Consider the following 8890-nt stretch of genomic DNA (forward strand, 5'->3'; position numbering starts at 1 on the left):
AAACCCTTCCTATCCTACTTCCTAGGTACCAAGGAACTACTGTCCCAAAGATCCATTGGGTAATTATTTAAGATGATGAGGTTACCTCTGTCATTGCTGACGACTTGATGCAGTTTACAGAGGGAATGAGGTCATGTTGCTGAAACTAGTCCCTCTTATCAAAGAGGAAGGCAGCACACATGGCCCGGACCTCTTTGGGTGAGAACTCATGGGAACAGGGTTGCTTTGCCTCCTGCAGTAGAGAAGGTGAGAATTGCCTATTCTCATGGTAACCCAGGCTGCTTGTGGAGACCCTGTAGCCTCCCACACTGATCCTCTGCCTGGAGGCCTTCACCTACTCGCTTTTTTGACTCCTGGATGAATTGTATTCTTTTTCCAAAGCCAGATTTGGATATCAGGAGTGGAAGGTATATTTACTTGTTCCAGGCACGTCATTTTCATGTGTTGCCAGAGTTGACTTGTCCGTGATTGAGCAGCTTCCAAAGGAACAGCTTGTCAAAACTGTCAGCTGTTATCATTTTCTTTGTTTTTCTTCCTCTACTTCCCTGTGGACCCAGTGGCCTTTTCCAGGTTGAGAGATGCTATCTTACTGAGGGAAGGTCAGAATGGCACCAGCAGTGGTGAGAATCATAGGTGCTCATGAGATCTAGTTTGAAGACCACCGATTTGAATGCAAAGAAAACTCTGGCATTATTTATTATCATTATTATTTTTTTAGGTGGAGTTTCACTCTTGTTGCCCAGGCTGGAGTGCAATTATATAATCTTGGCTCACCGCAACCTCTGCCTCCCAGGTTCAAGTGATTCTCCTGCCTCAGCCTCCTGAGTAGCTGGGATTACAGGCATGCGCCACCATGCCTGGCTAATTTTGTATTTTTAGTAGAGATGGGGTTTCTCCATGTTGGTCAGGCTGGTCTCGAACTCCCAACCTCAGGTGATCTGCCCGCCTCGGCCTTCCAAAGTGCTAGGATTCTAGGCATGAGCCACCACAACTGGCCTAACTCTGGCATTATTATATTTGTCATTCACTGAGTGTTTTGTTACATGAGACTCTGCTAAGAACTTAAGCTTTATCTCATTAAATCTTCACCACAACCTTGTAAAGTAGATACTGATATTCCCATTTTACAGACCAAGGGACTGAGGATTAGATTGTTTTTCTAATATCCCCAAGGCCACTCAGCTAATAACTAGCAGGCCTGGATTCAAATTCAGGTGGGTCTGACTTCAGAGCCCATTGTCATAACCCCATACAAGGCTGTTCTTCCTGTCCCCAGGTCATTGTGTTGTCCACAATTACTCACTTCCTGCCCCTTCCTTTTAAGAGGACTACATGTGACCCCTTTCCCTGCAATGTCATGTGACTTGCAGTGTCTCCCATAGGAGGGAGGAGGATACATCTCCTGACTCACTGATGGACTTGGGGTTTGACCATGTGTCTTGTGTTGGCCAGTGGACTGTGAGTAGATGTAACACACCCCGTGCCTGAGCAGAAGCCTTTAAGAGTCTTCATGAGTTTCTGCTTGCTTTCTTGCTCTTTTTGCCGAGAAAGTGCCACATTCCACAGAGGGGTGTTCCTCCAGGCTGGATCTCAGCATAAGACAGGTGGTGCAGATTCTACAGCTGCTGATCTGTAGCCATCCACATGCAACATGAGCTAGAGAGAAATTGTTTTTTTAAGCCACTGGGATTTGGGTGCTCTTTGTTATTGCACCTAAATCCGGCTAATACATCAAAGGATATTTGGAAACATACGGTTCTTGTAGATACTAATAATCTCAGGAAGATAGTCCTGAACTTGATTCTCGTCTGTGTCACCGTGGATGGGTTGATGACAATACCTGTGGAGATCAACTTAAGTAATTAGTTACAAAAACACTCAAATCAACCATGACGTTTCATGTTAATAGTGATTACCCCAGTGAGCACTGTTTTTGGTGATACAGAATTTAGTTCCACTACTTTATAAAGTCCGTGGAGGCAGGGACCATGTTTGTTTTGCTCAAAACTATGTAGTGCATGCCACATAGTGGATACTCAATAATTACTTAATGAATGAATGATGTTGGGAGGGGTTTTGCAATGAAAAAGTATTTTGTGAGAGTTTTTTTTTTTTTTTTTAGACAGTTTCACTCTTGTTGCCCAGGCTGGAGTGCAATGGCACGATCTTGGCTCACTGCAACCTCCGCCTCCCAGGTTCAAGCAATTCTCCTGCCTCACCCTCCCAAAGTAGCTGAAATTACAGGAGCCCACCACCACACCCAGCTATTTTTATTTTTTTATTTTTTTATTTTTAGTAGAGACAGGGTTTCATCATGTTGGCCAGGCTGGTCTTGAACTGCTGACTTCAGGTGATCCACCCACCTTGGCCTCACAAAGTGCTGGGATTACAGGTGTAAGCCACCACACTCAGCCTTGTGAGTGATTAAAATTTTAACCAGCTGAAATAACCTACTTACATACTTTAGGACTTCTCAGAGACTTCAGTGCATTAAAGCAAACTGCGACTCTCTGAGAGAGGTTAGGGCTGATAGGCAGAATTTCACAAAATTATCTGACCATGGAACTCTTTTCTTCCCAGGAACACCTCATAGAAACACATTCTGGAACATGCTGGTTTGGGGAATGGGGAACAGAAGCACTAGTGTTCTGCCTCATTTGCCATCTTGTCCCATGGAATAGATCTCAAGTGGGGTCATGGTCTGCAGCTGTCTGGAATGAGAATTAAGCTTAGAGTTGGCTGTTTACATTTCTGACCATTTCTTTCTGAGGTGAGCTTCTGTGTTGGCAGGAATATCACATTGCTAATTCATACCTCAATATCCTTTTCTGTACAAAAAGAACATCTCTGCCTGTCTCATATTTTGGCAGAAAAAACAAATGAGATTGAGCAGTAACAGAGCCACTTGAAGATGGGGTCTGTGGCTTGTTTTCTATGTCCCCAGCACCTCATTGATGGGCTAGTACATGATAGAAATCAATATGCTTCCATGAGTGATGAATGAATTCACAGCACTAGCCCACAGTGAGCAGAATGACCTAGGTGGTATTGGGTCTGCATAGAGAAAGGCCAGCTACAGATGACCTGTAAGTCCTCCAGAAATCCAGCCAGTTTTTACCTAGATCTACCGTAAGCAACAATTCCATTGTGCTACTTAGGAGAAGAGTGAGTCTGGCAAGTAAAAAGTCACAAGGGAATTGCAGATGCCACTGGGTTGTCAACTTCATTCATTCCTCACTCTTTTCCTCTGTTAAGAAAGCTCTGATTTTGTTCACTCTCCACTGAAGCCTTGTGTTTCTGGAGGAGAGAAATAATTGGTCTCAGCCATCAAGGTGGTCTCATTCTCTTTGCTCAAGACTACTTTAGGTATGGACATATGACCCACTCCTGGCTCGTAGGTATCAGGGGAAGTCAGCTTGGATGACCGAGAAAGTGTTTTTTCATCTCTGAAAGAGACATCAGAGAGGGGACGTGTCCTTATTCTCCTCATGTTTCCTTTGCTGCTCTTGTGTCTACATGTGATACCTGAAACTGCGGCTGCCATCTTGGAAACATAAGAAAAAATGACAGAGTGGAACAATGCAAAGTGCAGGTTCTTTGAAGTGTTCATGGAGGTTTCAGATTAAGCCTCCATATTCCAAAGTTTCTTTTTCTGTGAGATAATGGTCTTTACTGTTTAAACTATTAGTTGGGTTTTCTATTACTTGGTGTTGAAGTTTCCTGACAAATACAAGATGACACGCAAATGAGCAACCTGTGGAGTCTACCCTCAAAGATCTCACAGCCTAGTTGCAACAGCAGCATGAAAATAATGCCAGCATGGTGTGATGTGTGCCTAAATCCAGGTATAAGCCAGGTGCTGCATGATGGCACAGGAGAATGGTCTTGGTCTGCAATGGAGGGTTGGGGAAGGCTTCTCCGAGGAGGTGGTTTTTTGGGTGGCGCTTTGAATCAGATGGGCTTTGCCATCCAGGTGGGGTGGGTTTGAAGGATCTGATAGGGCATTGTTTGATTAAGGCTTGTTTGGTTTTGCACACGTCTGGGTTGTAAAGGAGACAGATTCTCGAGACAGTAAGAACAAAGCCAGAGGAAATAGCTTGATGTAAAGGACACTGTGAAGGACATGTCGGAGACGCCATAAGGGAGGCTTGGGTACCTCAGGATTCAGGAGCAGGCTGATCTGACTCGGATTCATGTAGTCAATGTCATATCGATTGAATGTTTGTAGTGTGCCAGGCATTCAGCTAGGAGCTGAGGTTACAGGGTTGAGTGCTGGCCTGAAAGCTCCTGAGAGCCTGAAGCTGTTGTGGTCACCTCTGAGACTCCTAAAAGCTGGCCTGGAGCTTAACACCCTGGGGACTCACATGTTTGTTGACCAAATAAGTAACGCAAATAGCATCGTTGCCCTCTTGGCTGTTGTGGATGGGGCAGGAGAAATAGGCATTTAACAAAAAGAGAAAGATATCAACAAACAAAATTTCGATGAAAACCAAATTCCATGGATACTCAACCAAGCCAGAAAAGATAATTCTGAAAAAGGGGCCAGTGAGGATTTTTTTGGGGTCAACCTCTCTGGGCCTCAGTTTCCTTATTTGTAAGCTGAGGATAATAATTCTTATTTCCAGGGGTTGTTGAGAGGTTAGAAATAATATATGTAAAGTTTCTAGCATGCAGTACGTTCAATATTTTTTAATGCAGCTCAGGCAAGTCCTTGGGAAAAGTCACTTATGTGGGGCCACACTGCATCTTGGCACTCTCTTGCATATTAATTTGCCTGGACCAAAACCTACAGCCACTGCTTTCAATTTGTGTTGGCTGCTCACAACTCATTTCTTGACAATACTGGAAATATAAAGTATTATTATATTTCATGATGAAAAAAACCCTTTGTGAATTTGATTGATGTCAGAATCATTCCCTCCCTTTGCCCCTGGCGAAAAATGAGCCAACAACTAAGTATCTGTCGCATACAGTCAAGAAGTGGATTAATGGATCAAAATGACCATTTAACAAGGATAAAGAAAACTCAATTTCAGAGAAGCAAATGGAGACGTGGGTGGGAAAGGTGGGTGGCTCGGGTTGCCTCTTTTTCCATTAAGACGTGGTTGGTTTTTATCATACTCACACATCTGGAGGCTCCCCAAGGGCCAATCTGAGGGGCTGCAAAGTGGTGAGGCTACCTCATGCCAAGACGTTCTGGCAAATTTTCCCTCCTAGACTCAGCTCAAGGCTACTTCTCTGTGTCGTCAAACTCAAACCGCAAGGACCAACACTGGTGTGAAGCTCTAGGTGTAAGTGTAGGGTTCTGTGATGAATGAGCTTGCTTCCAGAAAACAGTGGCTTAGAGCCCCCTGGGCTAAGGGCTTGCTACCTTGAAGGCTAAGGGGAAAGAGAAAAGCATGTACTACTGTGCTGGCTATTTATGTGACATATGCTTTTGTAGTCCATGTAGCAGCCCTTCCATATCTGCAGAGTTCCCATGTCCAGATGAGAAAACTGAGGCTTAGAGAGGGTAATCAAATTATTCAAGGTGATAAATCTATAAAGTGGCAAAGCTGAGATTTTTAACTTGCTTCTTTTTTCTTTTGCCCTAGAAATCTGAGTGAAGAGATGAATTGTGGGCATCTTTCTCAAAATTTAATTTGAAAGCATGTCTAAAATATGTAGACCTGTGTTAGGTTATTTCTATGAATCTGGTAGTCTGTGTGCTCCATGTGGGTGAATGGTGTGGATTGCCTCTGGGCTGCCTCCAGCTCTATCCCCAGTATCTTGTGCTGCACCCAACACAGAGGAGATTCTCATTCCAGTGTGTTGACTGAAGAATAAATGTGCTTCTTAGCTTTTGATTTCAAGAAGTCACACACACACACACACACACACACACACACACACACACACACATAAAAAAATATGTATATATGAAAATGCTATCCAGAAGGGAAACCTGTAGAATTAGACACCAAGAATTGCAAAGACCTGGGAAGGCATCGAAGGCAAACCCTCATCCGTGACATGAAGCTTCTTCCAGTGACTCATTTTAGGCCTTCATTTCACAGAGAATATAGGGCAGGAAGTGACAGATGTTCCAGACATCTGGGCCACAAGTAATTATGCAGATTTTATAAAAAGTATTTGACTGAACTGTAACCAGCTTCTCGAGCAAATTGATCAGTTGATCTTTCAGTGAAGGTACTGAGTCACAGAGGAAAGGGAACACTAAGAAGACACCTCCCACGACTGAACAGGGAACGGCCAGGGCATGGGCTTGCCTGACCTGTCTAGTGGGTAAATGGCAGCCGGGGAGGGGCTGGCCCACTGAGGCCTCTGATAGACACTCCTGGCCAAAGGGGTCCAGAACTGGAGACTATGAGAAATAGAAGGGACTACATTGCCCACCAAAAACCTATTGTCCATCATTCAACTGCTTGATCATCAATAAGTAAAAGTCCCGTAGTAACTGACAAGAGGCCTTTTCCCAATGCTGGACTTATTGAATTGTTATTATTAGTAATAGCAGCGGCTGTCATTTACTGAGTACCTACCATGTGAGGATAATAGCATCCATTTCCTTGAGTTATTGGGACAACTGAAAGCATGCAAATTGCTTCGTACAAGCAGTTCTGCTATAATATTACACATGTGTTCCTAAAATCACACAAAAACCACGGGGCTTATGGAGAGAATGGGGTTAGGGGAAAATACTCAAAAATGTCACGAGCTACATATATATAATCATACAGTTTTTAATTAATTTGGTGCATATATATATATATACACACACACACCTCAAGTATGTATATATCCCAAATAAAATGGTAACACAGTTTTACACATTAGCTTAAAAATGCATAAACACTCAAAAATATTTCACTTTATCTTACTGGAATAATTCAAAGTTTACTTGTGTAAGTGGGTGTCAGAAGGGTTGTACCTTGTGAGTTATTGAGAAGTTGTGATAGAAGAGTTATTTGAATCAGATGGAAAGTTGTTACACCAGATGTGGATGGGTGTGGTTCCTAACACACACCTTTGTGTATTATGCTGAATACACAACATCTCAGCTGAGGCGGCTGGGAGATGTTTGAGGTGTGTTTTGTGTACTCCTACATAGCTCGGTTCAGCTGGGTGCACCTAGTGTTTCTCACAGATGAAATCGTGCATAAGGAAACATGAAATGTATGTTAGGCTCAAACTGTTTTGTATTGTATCGATTGTGCTGGAACCATTGCACACTTTCCAAAGAAGCAGCCTAGCAAAAGTGACTTTGTAGGATTCATAGCAAATGCTCAATAAATGATAGTTGTAACTGTTCGGTAGAGAATCTGACATCCGTACATTAAACCTATTAGGCACATGTAAATAACCTCATTTTACAGATGAGTAAAACTGAGTCTCATAGAAGTAAAATCACTCATTGAACGGCACAGAGCTATGGAGGGGCAGGAGCTCTATTCACCCCTTTATGTGTCTCTCCCTGGGGTAAGTTTCCTTTTACACCTCATTATGGCATAGTATGCTTGTGGCAGAGGAAACCACAGGGTGACTGCATGCTTTTATTTGTTTGTTTGTTTGTTTATTTATTTATTTATTTATTTATTTATTTATTTATTTATTGAAACAGAGTCTCACTCTGTCACCCAGGCTGGAGCGCCGTTGTGCAAACTTGGCTCACTGCAACCTCTCTCTCCCAGGTTCAAGCAATTCTCCTGCCTCAGTCTCCAGAGTAGCTGGGATTACAGGCACGCACCGCCATGTCCAGCTAATTTTTTTTTGTATTTTTAATAGAGACGGGGTTTCATCATGTTGGCCCTGCTGGTCTCGAACTCCTGACCTCAGGTGATCCACTCGCCTTGCCCTCCCAAAGTGCTGGGATTACAGGCATGAGCCACTGCCCCTGGCCGACTGCATACTTCTAGAACATCATCTTTACCAGGTTAAAGTATTATTGCCTAGAATGCAAATTCATATAATTTTAAAGACTAGACAAATTTCTGAGACTTTTCCAGTCTGTGGTGCTACCTCAGGTGACATATTTATCCTCCTCCTCTGCTCTTCGGGATGATAGAGTGAAAAATGTTGAAGAGCACTGTGATATTTCATGCTACTTCCTGGTGTGGCACAAATCCCTGTATTTAGCCAAAAGCTGCCTCCCTGGAATGCTCACCACTGTGTCCTTGACTAAGTCTTCTTTTCTCTCAGCGGAACTTGGTAGTAAATAGTTTATAGTTTGACAATGTCTTCTATAAATTCTGGGGTTGAGAATTGAGCACACTATTTCGGACATTCCTTAGCAACCCTAAACACAGAGGATCCTGTTGTGCTCTTGGCCTAAGGTAGGATTAACTTTTGTAGTAGATACCCCACTTTACTAGTTAATGCAGATCTCAGGGCCAACTAAATCCCAGATCATTTTTGTGTAAATTCTTGATACCTGGTATCCTTTCTTCATTCTGAGCTCAAACATAGAATTTACGTGTGTGCCCATTAAGATATCTTCTAGTTGGTTTTAGGCCACCAAAAGTCCATTTTCTCCCTACTTTTTATTATGGTATGCTTCCAACTTATTCAGAAGTAGAGAGAATAGTGATATAATGAATCTGCATAAACCCATCACCTTCATGAAATTCATCAATTTTCAGCCCATGGACAATCTTGTTTTGTGAAGACTCTTGTTCGCTTCTGACACTGCATCTCTCCTGCCCTGAATGTTTTTTATTAAGCAAGTCCTTAACCTCATACCGGTTCACCTGTATTGCAGTATGTATCTCTAAAAGGTAAGGATTCTTGGCCGGGCGCGGTGGCTTATGCCTGTAATCCCAGCACTTTGGGATGCCGAGGTGGGTAGATCATGAGGTCAGGAGATCGAGACCATCTTGGCTAACATGGTGAA

The sequence above is a fragment of the Mandrillus leucophaeus genome, unplaced genomic scaffold, assembly GCF_000951045.1.
Source record: "Mandrillus leucophaeus isolate KB7577 unplaced genomic scaffold, Mleu.le_1.0 Scaffold177, whole genome shotgun sequence".
Lineage (NCBI taxonomy): Eukaryota > Metazoa > Chordata > Mammalia > Primates > Cercopithecidae > Mandrillus > Mandrillus leucophaeus.